The sequence below is a fragment of the Rhinolophus ferrumequinum genome, chromosome 17 (genome assembly GCF_004115265.2).
Source record: "Rhinolophus ferrumequinum isolate MPI-CBG mRhiFer1 chromosome 17, mRhiFer1_v1.p, whole genome shotgun sequence".
Classification (NCBI taxonomy): Eukaryota; Metazoa; Chordata; class Mammalia; order Chiroptera; family Rhinolophidae; genus Rhinolophus; species Rhinolophus ferrumequinum.
In genome coordinates, this window is record NC_046300.1 from 3,770,596 (window position 1) to 3,791,989 (window position 21,394).

A 21,394-nucleotide genomic window follows, 5' to 3' on the forward strand; every position below is an offset into this window, starting at 1 on the left:
ACCCCTCCCCCATCATTCATCTGACCTCCACCACCAGCCTCATCTTGTCTTGCCTGCCAATCTATACGTTTGGCTCTGGGTGTTAGTGGAATATTATTGTAAAAATGTATAAAACTCATTTATGAGAACAATTAGCTGATGGTCAGGTTTAGTTCTTAAATACCAAGGTTTGTGCCCTGTGCAACTCCCTTTCATCTCAGGAGTCCAGACTAGAAACAGATTATAGAGAGATCACTTCCCCATTTCCCTTTCTAAATAATTGGGCAACAATAAGCATAAAAGCATCAGAAATCCATTCTTCTTTCTCTGTCTCAGTAGTACTTTGGATTATTAGACTGGATGGGGAGAATACAAAAACATGGGAACATTTCCATCTCCTTTTCTTTTATCCCAGCACTATTGATCTGCTATTCACGATTCTGATTATGTTTCCAACTTAAGGGAAAATGAGAATTTCGTAACAGTTACAGGCTATGTCTTCTCAAACATCAAAATGCTCAGGTTGCAAACTTCTAGCTCCTGTGAGGTGCTTTCATTTGGCTCTGAATTTAATTTTTTACGAATGGGAACATCAAGGTAGGCATGTAGGCTCTTCTGATGTCAACATAACTTCTGCAAGAGTCGTAGGTACCTATGTGGCATCGGCATAAGTATGGACATTTACTGAAATTTGACAGATCTCTGCTTAAAAGATAAAAAAGTAATAAACTTAAAACCTACGTAAAATAAAACATGGTTATCACTTAATCGTAATAGTATTTTGGTGGATACAGCTAAGTTAATCACTGATGCAATGCAGTGTGTGAAGAACAGGGTGCTATGGGAGCCCAGAAACGGGGCATGTACTTCAGACTCAGTCGTCAGAGAAGGCTTCCTGGTAGTTTCTAGATTATGAAATGAGAAAAGGTACTTCAAGCACAACAAAGCCCCTAGAAAAGCACAGAGAGGGCGACAGAAAGAGGGACCAGAAAACAATTCCGCTCACACGACGAAGTGAGGTTTGCAATGAAGTGAACTTTCTCCTGGACTGTCTCCACTGGCAAATCTGGCTGTTTGAAAGCACCGTGCAGTTTAACCTGTTGGTCTGGTCATAGGAACGGCCACGCTGACTGCATTCATTTGTCAGGCAGGCCAATCAGATGAGTAGTCTCAGTGAGTAGGTCAGGAAACAGTGTTCCCTGAGGCCAGCGTGCTAATCTCCTAGGATTTTTTCTTTTAAATGGCATTTTCCATACCTTAAATCTTTCACACTCTGTGCACTCTTTTATTTTCAGTAGTTTATTAAACTGCTCAGATTCCAGAGGGAGCAGCTTTGGAATCTGACCTTTTTTATTAGCCATTATTCTTAATGTTTGCAGCTCTATAACCACTAGGAAGGGCAATGAGTTCTGTAAACCAGACAGGGTCTCAGTAACAAATCTTGGCATCCTCCTGTTTTCATCTACCTCATGGGCTTAAAATGGCTCTCGGCAACATTTGACAGATATGAATTATATTGTGCTCTGGTACACGGGCATAAATAAAATGCTGATAGATGGAGGGATAATTGCAAGCCTCATATATGCATTTATCTTTGTATGAAACCTAGTGACTCTGTACTATGTCAGAAAGATAATAAAAAAGCAGATAGCCTGAATTATGGGCATCTATGGAAAACAAGTCAGTTACTGAGAATAACACTGCTCATGATATTCACAGGGTGTGTGCTGGCGCCTGAAGCCAAGAGCAGGACTGAAACCAGAGAGCCGAATTTGCGTGAGGAGCCTGACACTTCCTGACATTAATCCAGTCATCTGATAACTCGGTTCAAAGCCATGAGATATGAGATTGGGTCCACAGATGCCAAACTGCTTTTTTCTCTGAAGAGTCATAACGTTTAAGTCTGGACTTCAGGATCAAGGTGTCAAAAGCCTCTATGCCTTACCCCCAAAAACATTCTCCCTTTTAACGTGTGGGCTCCTGACTATCACTCAGCGGTAACAGCCACAGGCTTACCTGGATTCAAGGGAAGGAAAAGTAGGGGTACCTCTCAAACTTTCCATGCACGAATGGACATTCTCACCATGCAGGACTATATTCTCCATTGTCACAGGCAATGAGGGGAGAGGGATTTCCGGCCTTAACCGGCCACTTTCTCCACCTGTTAGAAACTTTTCCCATGACTGGCCCTCACGACAAGCTGACTCAGATCGGTGTTTCTGTGTAACCTGTGATTAACCTCATAAACACCAGTCTGTATCAAAACACCTGAACTTCAACCAGTAAAGAGGATCATTTTTATTGTGGACAATATGAGGGGAAAACAGAAAAGAAAAAAAAAAACTAGGGAAAAATGCTGTGTCTTTCTCACATATCTTTTAACTCTTTTAATTATTTATGTTATAGTCTTTAATTAAATGTTCCCTTCTAATTGTGACTTGCAATATCGTTGGAAAAGGTTGAGTTGGCAAGCTATACACTTACACTCTGCTTTAATATCCTTAGGCACTTAGGATCCCTTTAGGTACTTCCAGGAGATGGACTTGCCAAAGAGGTCTTTTTTCTAGAGCTAGAATTAATCTAGGCATCGATGAGTGATGTCCTGGAAAAGTTTCCCGCTGCCCCATCAGAATTCTTAAAATATTAGCATTGACTTTGATTAAGCCTCATTAACATTAAAAGACCATTCAAAACAGCTTTTAAGTAAAAAGAATTATCCAAGTACAACTGAGTGCTTTATAACCAAGGTAAACGTTTAAAGATGAAAATCTCATCCACATGCAGGAGTCTTGGTGGTGGCAAGCTCAGTATTTTAGCAGCACCTGCCAAATCCCCTTTCGCCAGTCACTCAGCATGGTAGACTCTCCTGACACTGGCCGCTGTTGGGCTGTTCTGAGATTTAAAGCCACATTTGAAAATCAGAAATGCCTCTGGGGGCCAGACAGGCAACAGAGAAGCTACTCAACTCAGCAAGGTTTTACCATATTGGGGTCCCGCCCCAATAGGACCAAATCTTCAGATCATTTTTATAAAAAGCCAGAAATGAACATTTTAATGGGAAATTTCTGGTGTGTTTTAGGGGCTGGGAATCATTAAAACATTCACGCATACATCATGCTGGCCAGTATCGTGCTGACCAAACGATGACGACGAGCTGAATTACAATGCAGAGACAGCCATTTGGAAAACTCCCTGAAAAAATGACTTACTGCTCTTCACTTCTCTTAGCTAGAACCTGCTCAATTTGGTCTCCCTGGATTAATCTTTCTTTACTTTAAATTCAGTCTTTCCTCCAACTGCAGTTAGGTCTATTGAAGTATAATTTACATGGAAGCAAAATTGATCCTTTTAAGTGTCCAGTTGGGTGAGTGTGTACTCGTGTAACCACCACTACAATGAAAACAGAGCGCATTCCTTTCACCCCACTTCTCTCCTGCCCCCACACAGTCACTCTGCAGACCCTCAGTCTCTGGCAACCCTGACCTGCTTTGGGGTGCTGCAGTTTTGCCTTGTGGAATGTTGTTGAACGTGTTAGCAGCTTCTGCCTTCTTATCACTGAGCAATATTCTACGGTACAGAGGTGCCACAATTTATTAAACCATTCACCAGTTGAACGGCATTTGTTACCTTTTCTAATGTTGGGCAATTTTGAATAAAGCCAAGATAGACATTCACGTGCAGCTTATCTTGTGGACATATGCTTCATTTCCCTGGGGTAAGTACCTCGGAGTGGAATTGTTCGGTCAGGTATTAAGTGTATGTTTTAGTTTATAAGAAACTGCCAAACTTTTTCCGAAGTGACTGTGCCATCTTGCATTCCCACCAGCGATGGCTGAGCGTTCCAGGTACTCCAGGTCATGGAGTGGCATCTCATTGTACTTTTAATTGCATCTGCCTGTCACTATGATACTGAGCTTCTTTCATGGGCTCATTCGCAACTCACGTATCTCTTTTGGACAAGCATTCATTCAAATCCTTTGCCATTTTCTTTGGGTTCTTTTTCTTATTGAGATTGAGTTCCTTATATATTCTGGATACAGGCCCTTTATCAAATAGGTGTTTTGCAACTGTTTTCTACCACTCTTAGCTTGTCAATTCATTTTCAGTGTTTTAAGAGCATAAATTTTAAATATTTCTCTTCAGAGTTTATACTTTTTAGTCTGGTCTTTAAAAGAAAAGTATTTGCTTAACCCAAAGTTACAAAGATTTTTCTTCTATTTTGTTCTTCTAGAAATGTTATGGCTTTACCTTACATTTAGGTCTATGATCCAACTTGAGGTATTGCTTTTTTGTTTTTTTAATATGGTGTGTGGTAAAGGCTGAGGTCTTTTGACTTTGGTTATTAAAAGACCCAGAATGCAAATATGCCAGCCTTATGTCAAATATTATCTTATGTGATGATTTTCTTCAATCAGAGAAATGTGTTTAGTTCAAAGCAATCTATGATTGCCATATTCTTCTGGTTAAATCACTGTTGGTCATTTTTGTCTGACAGCATGTTTAGTGTCATCTCATAGTGACGACTAAGCTTTATGCTGCTGACTTAGATAGCTGAACAATGACTATTTCTTCGATGTCAGTTTCAAGCTTCAGAGAAGCCCTGTGTATCGGCCTACGTTAGACGCGCGATAGCCATGGAATCTTGAGCAACTTTTTGTCTCCTCATCTCTAAGTGGGCATTAAAAGTCAGTGATTTTTCTACTCGTTAGTTTTGCCAAACTTCTTGGCACATATGTAGCATATGATGCAAATATTATTTGAGGGAGCATTGCTATTGAAATAGGTTTACCACGATTTCTCCTTCTTGGCATTTACATACATTTTGAATGTGACGGAACTCGGCCAATGAGACCACAACACGTGCTGGAATTCAGACGCTGGGAGTGGGGCCCATGGTCCAAGACTCGGGCTCCTGGAGTCCAAGCTCTTCCCTGCTTGCTTCCATCACAGCCGTCAGTGATTTCAGTGACTCCAGCTAGAGTGCCCTTCCTGACTCCTTCCCAGCTAAGAGAGACAATGGGGGTAGGAGCTACCGAATGGGGAGAGGTCAGCAGAAGTGTAAAAGCCTCACGAGGGTTCTGTTGTTTGCTTTTTCTCCATCAGGATGAAGCTTTCCACCTTGCTATGCTACAAGAGGACAAATCACACTCTTTCCTTTACAATTTGCTTTTCCATCTCAGACACAGATGGGTTTCTATTTACAATGGCGTATTTCTTAATAACACCCTAGCAACACTTGGCAATCTTCCACTCTTAGAAACTTGTTTTGGTGGCGAGGTGGGGACAAAAGCTTTACTGGAACGAGTACAAGAGAGAATAGGAATCCAGGAAACAGAAACAGGATTATAATATGGCAGTTTCCCTAGAAAAAGGAAAAGAAAAACAGGATGGCTAGAATAAGGGTCGTTCAAGATGGAAGACACTCATATGAATCGTGTTGGCTAACGGGGCAGGAAGCAGACCTGCACAAAATCACTACCCACACAGCTTTTGTCAAAGTTACCAATGAATGATACACTGCCAAACCCAGCAGTCTGTTCTCAGCCCTTGCATACTTGACCTACCTGCAGTATTGGTACAGTGGGTATCCCCTCTTCTTGAAAGACTTTCTGGACCACCACTCTCCCTCATTTTCCCTCTTTCCTGTCTGCCTGCTTCTACTTGGCTGGTTCCCCCTAACTTTCTAACCTCAGGCATCTGACTTATCTATTTTCCTCCTCATTTATAACTCAGGCCCTAGGGGCTCTCCTTCAGGCTTGTAACTTACATACCAGCACAGTGGGAAGAATATGGCCTCGTTCCCCAAAGACATCACATCGAAGTCACAGAAACTGTGAATATGGTATCTTACATGGCAAAAAGGAACGAAGACTGCAGATGGAATTAAGGTTATGAATCAGCTGTCCTTGAAATAGGTGAGTCTGTGTTAGGCAGATGGGCCCAATATAATCACAAGGGTTGTAAAAAGTAGGAGAGGGAGGCAAAAAGAGGTCAGAGAGATGCCGCGAGAGAAAGGCTTGACAGGAAAGCAGCCATTAGCTGAGGCATGCAGCAGCCTCGAGAAGCTGGAAAAAGCGGAGACATGGATTCTCCTCTGGAGCTTTGAGAAAGGGATGCAGCCCCACCGACATCTTGATTTTAGCCCAGGGAGATTAGTGTCAGACTTCTGACCTACAAGATTGCAAGATAATCCATTTGTGTTGTGTTAAGCCACCGCATTTGTGGTACTTGTCACAGCGGCAACAGGAAATGAATACAGGCAGACCTCAGAGATATAGCAGGTTCGGTTCCAGAGTACCGCTATAAAGCAAGTACCACAATAAAACGAGTATCACAATAAAGTGAGTTGTAACCTTCTTTATGGTGGAGGGTCTCGCATTCAACTTCTAAAAAATGCAACATCTGAGAAACACAGTGAAAGAAGTTCTGTCGATGTAACCAAATGGAAGCTGATGTCTTCAGCATTTTCTTAGCCAATCTAGATCTGGCCTCTGCACTTCAGAGTGTTCTCTTGACGTTGCTACATACATATTTGATGCATAAAAATTAAGTTTGGGACTTGCCCCAAACCTTGATCCTTCTACTACTGCCTTTCCCATTTCAGTAAATGCTGCCTCCATTATCCCAAGCCAAACAACTAGGAGTATCTCTGATTCTTCTTTCTCACCCCCCATCTAATCCATCGGCAAATTCTATCCACTCCACCTTCACAATAAAGCTCAAATCTGACCACTTGTTCCTTTCCCAGCGCTACCACGAGTGTTCCACCTTTCAAGCCACCATCATTTCTTAGAATGTTTGCAAGGTCCTCCAAACTGGTTGCTTCTCTTCCTCCCTTTGCCCTTATAGTTGAATCTATAAAATCACTGACTCACACCAGTTAGAATGGCTATCATCAACAAGATAAATAATAAGTGTTGGAGAGGCCGTGGAGAAATAGGAACCCTCATACACTGTTGGTGGGAATGCAGATTGGTGCAGCCACTATGGAAGGCAGTGTGGGGGTTCCTCAACAAGTTAAAAATAGAATCACCATATGACCAGCCATTCCTCTCCTGGGTATATACTCAAAAACCTGAAAACATTTATCTGTAAAGATATATGTGCTCCGATGTTCATTGCAGCTTTATTTACAGTGGCCAAGACATGAAAATAACTAAAGTGTCCTTAGATAGATGAATGGATAAAGAAGATGCGGTATATCTACACAATGGAATACTACTCAGCCATAAGAAAAGATGAAATAGTGCCATTTGCGACAACATGGATGGATCTTGAGATTATTATGCTAAGCAAAATAGGTCAGACAGAAAAAGTCATAAGTGGGATATAAAATTGAAAGCAACAAAGGAACAAGACAAAGAAACAAAAATTAATAAACACAGATGATAGTTTATTGGTTACCAGAGGGTAAGGGGGGAGGGGCTTGTAGATGAAGGTAAAAGGGATCAAATATATGGTGATGGAAGGAGAACTGACTCTGGGTGGTGAGCACACAATGCAACATATAGATGATGTATTACAGAACCGTATACTTGAAACCTACGTAATTTTACTAACCCAATAAATTTTAATTAAAAAAATAATCACTGACTGACTCTTAAAATATCAGATAAGCCACTTTTCTGTGCAAAGTCCTCCCATGTCTTCCCAGATCATGTAAAGTGACATCTAAGTGCCTCACAGTGACCCGCCTGGTCCTGGCACTTGATCCTCTTTCCTTCTGAAACTCTCTCACCCTAAGGATCGCGACTGCTTGCTGTTGTCTTCCTTTAGGTTTTTACTCAAATGTTACCTATTAGACAGGCCTTCTCTGACCACCTCCATGAAGTATCAGCCCCACCCCGACACACCATTTCACACTTTATTTTATAATAGTGCTTCCTATTGTCTGATACATAAATTTTTGATTATTTTTGAGTTCTGTCTCCACCATTAAAATGTCAGCTCCACAGAGCAGGAACTTGATCCAGTTATTTTCTTACTGTATCCTCAGCACTTAGAACAAGGTCTGGCATGTTGATGAGTGTTCAATAGATATTTGTTGATGGAATTAACATAGCAAATGGTCATATAGATTGATAGTTGGAAACCAGTTCACCTAACTGTGGAAGGGATATAATATGGGAAGCCTGACAGTCAGATTGCCCTGGGATTGGATCCAGGTTCCTTCCTACGTTTACTAGTTCCTCGGCCTGGGGTGAGTGAATTAACTTCTCCGAGCCTTCTGTTTTCTCATCTACACAATGCAAATTGTTGTAAAGATTGAATGACATGACACAAGTCTGGAGTTTAGAGAAGGGATTCAGACTAGAGACAGGGATTTGGAAAGTCATCTGCATATAGATGGTATAAAAAGCCATGAGCTTGGATAAAGTCACTCACTGAAGGGTATAGATAGAGAAGAGATAAAAATAATAGCCCTAGGACACTCCAAACACTTAGGTATTGGGGAACAAGAGAAAACAGCAAAGAAAGTAAGGAGGAATAGTCAGAAAGGAAGAAAATGAGCTAGCCAGAGTTACCACCCAGAAGACAAAGGGAGTGGTTCATTGTACCAATGGTACTGAGAGGTTAAACGAGACATACAGTAAGCATCTAATAAATGTTACTATATATAGTATGTACCTGTATCAGCTTACTATTGCTACCATAACAAAATACTACAGACAGGGTGGCTGAAACAACAGAAATTGTTGTTTTTATAGGTCTGGAGGCTGGAAGTCCAAAATCAAGGTGCTGGAAGCTTTGGGTCATCCTGAGGCCTCCTGTCTGTGGTTTGCAGACAGCCACCATCTCACTGTGGCCTTTTCTCTGTGTGGGCCCCTGTTTAAAGGCTCTGTCTCCACATACAGTCATAGTAAGGGTTGAGGCTTCAAAATATGAATTTTGGGGAATATACTTCCGCTTGTAACAGTACTTATTTTCTGTGTGTGTGTGTGTGTGTCTGTGTGTGTGTAATGGATGCATGCAGACAGAAATACAAATAATGCTGATCTCTGGGGATAGGTTGGAAGTGGTTATTTCCCAATTTAACTTTTATGGACTTTCTAAATTTTCAACAATAAACACTTATTACTTTTATAATCAGAAAAAAACATAAATGTTATAAGAAAGTAACACTACTATTTCAGAGCAAGAAACATTATGGCGTTCAAAGAGAGATATTCAAAGGCATTGGGATTACAGACGTCAGGCGACGACTGATGGAGGGATGTGAGTGTTTGGAAGAAAACACATCAAAATTCCTCTTGATCTGCAAGGGTCCACAACAGTATTATCTGGACAAACAGAGAGGTAATTTAGAATATAAATAAATGTGGAATATAACATGTATAACATATTTGTATCACACTGTTTTGGGGGTTATGACTTCACTATTGATTTGCTCCCTACATGTACTTGTGAAAGGCTCTGTCTGGAGAATGCTGATAGGTATTAAAGGGACAAAGCTTTCAGCGATAATGGACATTGGGGGGACCCTCTGTTTCCCAATTTTTCAGTTAAAGGCTTTTCAGAATTTTATTATATATACATAATAATATGTCACTTTCCTAAATTATAATGCTGTGAAGCTCCATGAGGGAGATTAAATATGTAGTAATTTTCAAACATATTGGCCATGGAACCTCCTCTCTTTTGCAGTGTTTTGCTTACTATTTTGTGGGAGACACATTGAAAAGAGCTGCTGTGTACAAATGACTCAAAAACTTCCTGATTTCGATATATGTTACAAAGATACGGCATGATACTCCTATAAGGACAGACTTATAGACCAGTGGAACCAAGTAGGAGCCCAGAAAGAAACTCATTCGTATATATGGTCAGTGGATTGTACAAGGGCACCCAGAATACACAGTGGGAAAAGGACAATCTGCTCAAGAAACGGTGTTAGGAAAGCTGGCTATCCGTGCAAAAGGATGAAATTGGAACTCTATCTTACACCATACACAAACATCAACTCAAAACGGATTAAAGACTTATGTAAGACCTGAAATTGCAAAATTCCTGTAGAAGAAAATATAGGGGGAATTCTTCATGACATTGGTCTTGGCAATGACCTCATGGATTTGACAGAAAAGGTACAGGCAACCCTACCAAAAATAGACAAGTGAGACTACATCAAACTAAAAAGCTTCTACACAACAAAGGAAACCATTAACAGAATGAAGTGGCAACCCATTGAATGGGAGAAAAATATCTGCAGACCATACTTCTGATAAGGTGTAAATTCTAAAATATATAAGGAACTATTACAACTCAATAACAAAAAATAACCTAATTAAAAAATGGTCAAAGTGCCTGAATACACATTTCTCCAAATGAGACATAAAAATGGCCAACAGGTGTGTGAAAGGAGCTCCACATCACTAATCGTCAGGGGAATGCAACGTCACAATTAGGTGTCACCTCATAGCGATTAGGATGGAAATCATCAGAAAAACAAAACTTAACAATGTTGGTGAGGCTGTGGAGAAAAGGGAACCCTCATGCCTAGTTGGTGGGAATGTAAAATGGTGCAGCCACTATGGGAAACAATATGGAGGTTCTTCAAAAAAATTGAAAATTGAACTACATTATGATCTAGCAGTTCCTCTTCTGAACATATCCAAAAGAATTGAAATCAGTATCTTGGAGAGACATCTGCGCTCCCATGTTCATTGCAGCATTGTTTACAATCGCCAAGATATGGAAACAAGCTAAATGCCTGTCGGTGAATGAATGGATAAAGAGAATGATCCATCCAGCAACATGGATGGATCTGGAAGACATTATGCTAAGTGGAATGAGCCAGTCACAGAAGCCAGACACAGAAATGTGTAATTCCACTTACAGGAGGTTTCTAAAATAATCACACTCACTGAAGCAGCAAATAGGATGGTGATTGCCAGCAGATGGGAAGGAGGGGACATGAGGAGTCGTTCGGTGGGTACAAAGTTTCAGTTACACAGGATGAGTAAGCGCCAGAGATCTGGGTGCAACAGAGCCAGTGCCTCTAGTTAATAACGTCACAGTATTAGGCACCTCAAATCTGTCAGGAGGGTAGATCTGGTTAAGTATTCTTATGTAGACAAGGGAAAGGAACACAAAGAGACTTTTGGAGGCGATGGATATGTTTATTACCTTGATTGTGGTGATGGTATCACTCATATGCACATATGCCCAAACTCATCAAATGTTATAGGTGCAGGGTATTTTTTGTTTGCTTTTGTTTTTGTTTTTGTATATCAATTATACCTCATTAAGCTGTAAAAGCAACAACACACCAAAACGAATGTTCTGGTTCTCAAATTTTAGCATCCATCAGGACTTGTTCAAGCACTTGTTCAAGAGTGCTGGGCCCACCCCCAGAGTTTCTGATTCTGTGGGTCCAGAGTGGGACCCACACTAGAATTTGCATTTCTAACACGTTCTCAGGCGTGATTCCTGGGAACCAGACTTTGAGAACCACCGCTCTGCAGCAACCACTGGAAACTGATGTGGTTCACTCATTTCAACTCGCTCAACTGAGCATCTGTGGACTTTAACTTCATAAAGCTCTCATTTCAACAGCAAATAAAGGGCCAACCAGAAAATCATAACAACCCAATAGAATGCTAATCCTACTGGCTTGAGCCCACTTTGCACTGCTGGCTGCAAGCTTCCCAGAAGTAAGGCTAACGGGTATGGTTTTCTACACGCTTGTGTGCGAAACGCTTACAACACGGAAGAATAAGACCATAACATACCCAAATCCAGCACATCTGTTAAGGGCATGGGTTTTTTGCAGACTATCAAGACTCCTGGAATATTATTCTCTTGTACAAAGCTGCAAGTACTAACCCAGAGCTAGAAGGAAGCAGTAACTTTGGTACCCCACATTGAGTCGAGGGGGTCTGGATGTACAGCTTCCCCAAATCTCCTTTTTGTTATTGGCTGTTGTCACTTAGGCCACCTATAAAACCTGGTCTTCTTACAATGGGTGATTCCCTACCCTGACAGGGTATCAGAGTCATTTCTGGCCTTTTAGACATTGGATACTTCCCAGCCTTGACGAGTTAGCAAGGTCACAGATGCGCATGGCATTTCTACTAGAAACGAACCTAGCAATCTCCCTGCCGGTCATTTTGATGTAAAGCCACGCTGGGAACCAATGCTTTGACATCTGAACGATATTAAAATGTGAATTTTCCTGGAATACATGGGACAGTTCCCTCTTAAAGACCACGGTAATGGTAACTGCCATCTCGGTGTAAAAGGGTCCAGACAACAAGTTCGGGTCCAGAGGTGGACGGAAGTAATTTAAAGACATTCAGAATGTTAATGTCTAACAAGAAGAGAGGTTGGTGCGTTTCCTGCTGGGAAAGGGATAGGTTTGGTCATGAGGAGAAACCGAGTTTAAATCCTGTCTCTGCCACTGCTCCATAACCGTGCTCAAGTTCCTTGACCTCTGGGAGTACACCTTTCCTCCTTCCTTACTTGTGGAATGGAGAAACAGGAAACAGAGCCTACCTCCTAAGGATTCTACGGGGATTACATTAAATGAAATTATGAGTGGCAAGTACACAATTTTGCCTTAACAGTGTTCCTGAGAATTTGAAAGAAATGTAAACCGTGTCTCCTGTGACACACAGAACATACAACACAAGCACACACACAGCTAGTTACCTCACCAGGAAGCAGCAGTGGGCTTGCCAGTTTCATAATGACACAGCCACGAACTATTAAAATTGTCTGTGATTGGAAATTGCTAGAGGGGCACAAAGAGAAGGCATCCTGTCCTCAAGCTGAGAGGGAATGAAAACGGAAACTGAGGCGACTACGTCGGCGCGAGCTGCATTAGGCAGCACGTAACTCCTGCTCTTTAAGCACAAAACATTATGCCGGCCATAGCGATGTGGTCAGAAGTGTCCCTGCAGGAGATGAAGACATAGTGACACAGTGGGGGGAGGGCGTGGGACTTTTAAGCCAACAGTGACACAGGGACATTTGGAAGAAAGACGCCTCGTCTCCGAATTTTCACAGATGTCAGCATCTTTGGTTACAGACGTTTACTCCAACAGTCAGGTTCTTGTTCATTAAGCATCTAGTGATCTTTTTCTGGCCAGGAGGGTTTGGGCACAAAGGCCCGTCTCCCCGTGGATATACTGGCATTGATTTTCCTCCCAAACGGGAAGCCAGAGACACCTCGCTGCACTTTATGACAAAGTACAGGCAGCTCCTTTCTCTTTTCAGTTCTTTCTGGCTGGAGGTGAAGGTGGCAGGGCTGGCTTCTAAAGTCAGAAGCATGGACCGCCGGAGATGGCGGTCTGGAGACTATTAAGTAGAGAGAGCTTATTTACCTGGCTTTGATGGGGGCCTATCTCTTGGAAATTATAGCACTCAGCTGTTTTTCCAGTTCGTCATTATCCAGTCATTTGTTTAGCTGCCAATCCTTTCCCTCTGGAACCCTGCTCTCTTATCAACTCCAGAAGTGGCTGATCGGGGAGTAAGCCAGTTCAGGGAGAATAAACACAAAAACAAATGGGAGGAAAGTAGACGAACTTTGGTTTAACATCTTGCACGTTATCTCTTCATCACCAGCCAGGAATCTCCCCTCTTAAATAAACCCTGCCCTTGTGCTGGTTTAGATTTGAGCGTGACCTGAGTCTTCACTGTTACACGTTCCAGGACTGGCCAGCCACTCACTGGGATTATAATATGTGGGTCGTTCCCACGTGGGTTTGTTCCCTACTTTAACCTCAGTCATCATCCTTTCATAATCATGAATCTGGAAGCTTCGGGCGTTGTGAGGAAGAGTTTAATGATTAAGGTGCTTCCCCGTGGTACATTTTGTCATTTGGAAGCTTCCAAATACTTTTCTAAAAGAGTGAGCTCGAAAACCTACTGAGAAGATGACTCAGCCACACACTTCCTTCATGAGTGAAGCCCGATGGCCCCAGCCTGAGAGATGGCAGGTTCTGGGTCTAAGTGCTGCAGCCAACGTCTGTGATCTTGGTCAGCATCTACTCCCCCTTCTGACAAAAGAGCATTGTTTTTCTTTGGGGAAACAACCCTCTCTCCCTTTTATTCCATTTGGCTTGGATTATGCTGGTCCCACCCCATGGGATGGGTTGGGGTCATGGCCTGGGCTCGGTCCACCCGAGAGCATTCTGCCTCCAGTGGAGTTACTGGTGGGGGGATGGGCATGTGAACCAGGACATGCCAATTCTCCTCAGTCTGGAGACTTTCCCCTGCAACCACTGGGGTCAAATGCTGTTCCCACGGGTCTACTTAGCGGATAAAGTAGAAGCCTGGAGTGGCTGGTGGCTATCTTTTCTGTTGGAGGACAAAGACAACAAAGAGAGCAGAGCCAAAAGATGGAGAGATGGGGAAATGAGAGAGAAGAGAGAGAGAGAAATAGGGGCAAGAAAAAGACAGAGGAATGAGACACCATTTGAGCTCCTGCATATAGTTACCTGAAGATATAGTTACCTGTGATTTTTCAATGACATGAGTCAATAAATATTCTTTTTTGCACAAAACAGTTTGAGTTGTGTTTTCAAATCTTTCATCTAAAAGATTCCTGACTCCAAATCCCAAAACTGGGATACAGAGAGGTTGGGATTCTTTTTTGCTTTCTCTCCCTTTCTCTTATATGTGTGACTTGAGATAAATCACTTAATCTCAGCCTTAGCTTTTGTTTTGCATAACATGATATAATGGATGCAAAATACTTAGCATGTTTTAGCACATATTGTGTTTAATGAATGACGCCTTCCATTATTATTATTTATAAATTAGTAACAATAGTTACACGAGTACCAGGCACCCTCCCCCACTACTGTGAACCTTGATGATAGCATCCTAACTTTTCACATGATGTTGATTCTATTAGTTGCCTCCAAAAAAGCCCAAGGATATGACTATTTTTACCAATCATACGAGGGAACAGACATTCTCATTTGCTGGAAACCACAGAGAGCAGTCACCTAACATGAACACACACACACACACACACACACACACACACACACACCACGAATGTCTTCTTTCCTAGTTGTAGCAGGGAAGTCATCATGGATGTTAGAACCCAGCTGTATATTTCCAAAAGCATTACAAAAACATAACACAATAAATTTGCAAAGTGCCACTTCTTACAAGTCATTCTTTTGGGGACAAAATGAACATGCTTAAAAATTGCAGTGATAATGCACCACAAGGATGCCTTATGTCACATTCTGAGAGCAAAGATTATTTGGGACACATATTCCCACAGAGCCCTACCTGTGAGGCATAACCTAGTGTTATAGCTGTCAATCAGTACACCAATTCAGTAAGAATGATGTTCAATGTTAAGAAGAGTGTTTAAGACCTAAAATATGCGCAAGAAAGGTCATTTCCTCCCTTTTCATCCATCCATCGTTCATCTATCCATCCATCCATCCTACATTCAGCCCCTAAACATGTCAATACAAATAAAACATTCAAACAGTTTTTTAACCTTCCAATTGCAAAACAGCAAGTTAGCTAAACATTTCTACTTCTTTAGCTCTATAGATGAGAAATGGGATTATGTTTACTTAATGGTATACTCTATTCTATCAGCATTAGTTATTAAATATTGAGTATATCATAATTCATGCCAAGGTTTACTGCCATGTGACAACTAAGACTACATTTGGTAGATGAGGGGACACAGCGGTCACTGAGGCCCGGGAGGACCGGTGGCCCAGCAGGAGGTGCTCGTTGTCTAGTGTGGACAGGTCAATTGAGTGAGAACCAAGACCTGCTCCTGCGTCTGTGACGCGTGTGCAGGAACCTCTGCTACGTGGAATGCTTTCGGAATTTCAAAATCAGCTTACGTATGGCTCAGGAAGTAGGAACTAAAGACCTGACAAGATCTGTGATCAGGATCTGGTGTGGAAAAAAGAAAAAAAGCTTTTCTCTATTTGAAGCAGAATTAAAGGGACTCTTGATGTACAAAAGTAGCTTCAAATGTATTGAAATAAATACTTGATTTTCCCTTGAAAGAACAGGAAACAGCACTTCTGCTGCAACTGGTCTGTTATGTGACTTTTCTTCTTTCTTCCTTACCTTTTAAAGCAGACTTTCTGAAAGTATGCTTGCAGTGTAAGAGGAAAACTCTTTGACTACATGCTTTTAAGAAGGGATGTCTTTCTATCCAGAAACAATGTGTGGTGAAATGCAGAAGCTGGTGGTCTGTCCAGCTGGCTGCTCGTTCCCAGGGTGTGGTGGAGGGAGCATGAGTTCTAGACACACAGCGACCTAAATTCAAACCCTGGCTTTGCCCTTACATGTCTACAAACTTGAATAAGGACATATCACTTAAACTCTCTGAACCTCCATTTTTCACTTACAAAATGAAATAATTATAAATGCTTCACACAGCTCTAAGAGAATCACAGAAAGAAGCGCAAGCAAAGAACTCTGCCTCTGCCTGACAACCCGCTTTTGGTTACGGTGTCTTCGTGGACAGTCGTCCACCCGACCCTCCTACTCCCCTGACCCGGAAACCTGTATTCTCATGGGGTTACTTCTTAACATTTTCACTGCGACGTTCGCCTGTAGTCGAAAGATATTTCCATACCGCTAACTGCGGCGTTTGACTTTACCCTGTGAGCTCAGCGTTCCAGAAAGGAAGTTTAAGAAAGCAGATGTACGCATTGTATATTTTTGTGTTTTTCAAGAATGAATAACAAAAGGGAAATGTTTACACTTTAAAGTAATCACTTAATAAAATGTAGCACCACCTTAACTGTATTTACTTAAAATATAAATGCTGTAATTATTTTCTGTGGATTTTTGACACACTTTGGAGAACAAACTTGAAATCAATTAACGCAGTGAGAAGTTTAATGTGCCCTTTCATGATGCCCAGGGAATAGCCAGTGCACCTACGTGTCCCTCTAGATTTATCTCAGTCAAAACTGACCCCAGGTATATTTCCTTTTTAAACTGCAAATGGGAGGTAGACGACATCCCACAGATGCAGAACGGCGTTTGGAAATAAACGGGAGACGTAGTCACCTCACCCCCAGATTTCCCACAGCTGACCAGCACTTGACTCCTCACGCTCAGCCTAAGTCTCATTTGCACAGTGCCAAGAACTTTACCTAATTCGCAGGGCTGCTCCATAGATGACATGTGATTCTGTGTGGAAAAGCACTGGCTAACATACGAGTATACCTTCACACCAATACAGGAAGTTACTGTCAACTAGTGGTTACTTACCTTTGAGGTGGACTCGTGTCTTGGCCTGGAAAAAATGCTCAATAAAGCCCCGTGGAAGCAAGATAGGTCTGTGGGGTGAACCCAGCTTTTTTTAAGTCAGATCAATACAGATACTTCTCATTCCATGAGTTGTTACCATTGTGACTGTGGATGTTTATCTTTGTGATCTCCAGTTTTCCCACTTAAAAAATAGGCTTTCCCATTTGTGTGAAGATTTTGTGGAGATTAAATGTAATTATGTATGTAAAACAACTAGCATAATGCCTGGGACAAAGATACTCAAAAAAAATGCCACTATAATTACGTGGATTTCAGGCAAAATGTAGGTTGGGCAGTAGGGTCTTAGAGTAATTCTCCTAGTAGAGATCCCTCCTGCTTTACCCAATCCACACGAAAGTTGAGCTTTTGCTCAAAATGTTGGGGGTTCTCCTGGAACCCAGAATATCATCGACTCCCTGTCAATTCCTTCCACTCTCGCTGGGATGAGTTGGCAGAAGACAGGGTAGGTCTTCCTGTGATCAGCTGGAAATGGGGCTCCAGAAAGAGCCTTGGGAGAGACCACAAAATAGTTACCTTCTTCAATTGCAGGTGGTAAGAACCAAACACAAAATGAATGCGATTAGCCAACTGCATGGAAACGCTGAAGAGCTGGAAACACGGCCTGAGGCGGCTCAGTGCCTCCCAAGTGCAGTCACGATAACACAGGCAGAACAGCAGGTAGTGCTGACTGGCTTCTAAGAGGGATGCAGGGAGCCGGGCTGTGCTCCCTTGTTCTGGTACCTGCCTGACCGAGTTAAAATGCTAAGATATGACCATGCTCTGCCCACAGGAAAAAGATGAGAGGATGACAGTAACTAGACAAGTTTCCCATGGCCCAGGGGAAATATTCCTTCAGATCATAAAAACAACTTTGCTGTGTTCCATGAAGCTTTTTGAAAACAAGTTGGTTTACTAGGTAAGTTCATAAGATTAGGGTGTGCCATGGAGAGTAGAATATGTTAGTTTGTTTATTGGGTCTTCATTGTAAATTCAGACACTAGCATGCCAGCTTATAGACCTATCTTTGTTTCTCTGGTTAGCATACATCAGTTCACTAGAGCTTAGAGATTTTTGAGTAAATTGTTAAATGGATAAGAAATGGCCACCAAAGAGGAAGAGGGAGAAGAAGCCAAGAGAGAAGAGGGATGTGGAACATTTATTATTTCTTAACTTGTTTCCAAACTATTGAACATTTATGTTGGATATAAAGACCAGGGGAGCCCTTGGGAGGAAGCATTGGCGGGCAGACTACTGAACGTGCACTTGTCAATGGGTTTGGAAAATGATGGCACCCCACGATGAGAAATGTGTATAGGAGTATTCACCGAGTGGCCCCCCCAACTTTTGAAAGTAGTTCTACCTTATGAATACTACAAAAGCTTAAATATGTTTTTGATCAATACGAATAGTTAAGCCAGTTATTAAAAATTGGCTACAATGTATCAGTATTGTTCATGATTTTTTTCCGTAGGCTCCTTGTATGTGTTTAAAGTATAAGCAAGAGGACTTACGGTCATCCTGTCCCCTGGGAAAAGGGACCAACAGTACGATGACTGTGAGCCAGGGTCTGGAGCCAGAAGGCCACGGGTTTGTGTGTTGCTTGTTATTTCCTAGGACTGGTTTTAGACAAGTTACTTTACCCCTCTGAGCTTCTGATCCCATTTCTGGAAAACATTGTGTGTTAGTTATTTAGGGCCGCCCCACAAATTATCCCAAACCTTGGTGGCTTAAAATGATGAACATCTATTATTGGCTGAGTTGTCAGAGAGTCAGGAATTCTGGAGCAGCTTAGCTGGCTGGTTCTGGCTCAGACTCTCTAATGAGGCAGACTGGGGTTTGCAGTGCCCTGAATGTTTGGCTGGGGCTGGAGGACCCGCTTTCACGATGGCTGACTCACATGACGAGTTCCTCACCACGGGAACCTCTCCAGTGGGCTGCAGGAGTGTCCTCATGACATGGCCACTGGCTTTGTCCAGAGCACGTGATCCAAGAAAGAGCAAATGGAAGGAGACTTTCGGTATCTAGACTTGACTGTCACATACCATCACTTCGTTCACTTTCTATTGGTCACACAACCAATCCTGATACACTACAAGAGGGGACGACACAAGGACATGCTACCAGGACGTGAGAATCATCGTGGAATCTTGGAGGCTGGCTCTGGGAACAATCAATCTTGTTGCCACAGCAAGGACTAAATAAGATACTGCACACAAATCAACTAACCTACTCCCTGACACATGACGAGGGCACGGTAATCGGCTAAACTTAAGGTCATACTGCTTCCATTACGAGAGCGTAAGCACTTACTTGTTACTATTACTATTGCCAAGATTACTGTTACTACCCTCATTGACTTACCAATGACTTCAGCACTGTAATAATTCTGACTATTCGTAAACAATGCCTCTTTGTGGGAGATTAAGCTGGACCTCCAAATGTAAGTACCCTCGGGTTGGTACTTGAGAAAGGCACTTGGGAATTCCATTCCCTCGTCATCCATACTGTAAGAGACTCCTCCTAACCCCTGCCCACACACCAAACGCCTTCCTTAATTGAATCCAGAAATTAATACAGTGGTACCTCGGTTTTTTAATGTCATCCGTTCCGGAAGACCCTTTGAGTTCTGAAACGTTCGAAAACCGAGGCACGGTTTCCCCATAGAAAGTAATGCAAAATGGATTAATCCGTTCCAGACCTTTAAAATCAACCCCTAAAACTGCAAATTTAGCATGAATTTTACTATCTAATGATAGCATAGAGCCATAAAATTTACGGCGTTTGTAAACTGAAATGTTCGTCAATGGAGATGTTCAAAAACCGAGGTACTACTGTATACTTGCCCTTCTCCCTGCAAAGTTTTTCTAAGTCTTTAAATGTGTGTATGTTGGGGTGGGGGGAGAGGGGAAAAAAGGAGAGAGAGAAAGAATAATTAATTACATCCTAGTCTTCTATTATTGCTCTAAAACAAACAGGGAGCATTATTATTATCTTGTTTCGTGGATAAAGAAACTGGGATTCAGAGAAACGAGGTCACTTGTCCCAGTTTCCCCAGCACATTAGATGCAGCGCCATAACTGAACCCAGGTCGTTCCCACGCAGCGCCCAGGGTGTTTTCCATTCTTATCCGCTAACTGGAAACTCACTAGAGCTGGGCTTCATGCGGAACTGTGCCAGACACTCCCTTTGTTTCCGCTTTCCCCCTCATTTCTTCAGTGAGGAAGAAACCAGGAAACTACAGAACCAGGAAGGCGTCATCAACCTCACCCGAGTGTCACCGATGATGGTAACCCTCAGAAAGGTAAACAGCAACTGATCATAAAAGTAAGCTAGAACAGGCCGGTCCTATTTCTAAGAAAAGCATGTAATAGGTGACACTTTGTATTTTGAAGGCTTGAAAGAAGAGCTACCCAATGTCTGGGCAAGGAAAAGAAACCAGGGAGACGCTGAGGGGAACGGTTACGGGTTCCGGAACAATCCGATGGCGGCATCAGCTCACCCCATCCTGCAGCCTTGGACAGCTGTGGAAGACCAAGCTGATGGTGTCGAGAGAGTTCACAGGACTTTGGGAGAGGGCCTCGTTCCACCACCACCACCAACCCAGAGGACCTAAGTTTGCCAGCACATCTTAGGTGTGGACTCAAAGGAAGCTTTTACTCAACTACTGGTGCCAGCCTGGAGGCACTGTGGTTGGTGTCCTAATGCCACTAGTTGTAAGAGAGACATTGTCCCCAGTTCTGCCCTTTGGGCTCACTCTCCAAGGCCAGCTGCCTTCATCTTCAACCAGTTCCCCGGACACAGGGAAACGGGGCTCAGAAGCTGACCGTGTAGCCCCCGTAACAATGAATGCTTTGGAGATTGCCCTGCAGGAATATAATTCTCAGGGGTTAGGGAAACCAGTTTCTCTCAAACACTTAAACAAACTGCCTTTTCTTCCACCAGGCTGCTTTTACAGGCATGATGCTCTTCCGATTGTCTCTCTCTTTTCGAGATCCCAAGCATTGCCATGGCTTTATCTGCCCGCACAGGAATTAGCATTAGTGGAGGTGAGGCGTGGCCCGAGTGTAAACTTCGCAGCTTTCTGCAATGAGCAGGAGAGGGTGGCACCCACATGCACTGCTCTCCTTACAAGAGACTACGCTGGGTTGTTTTTATACTTCTC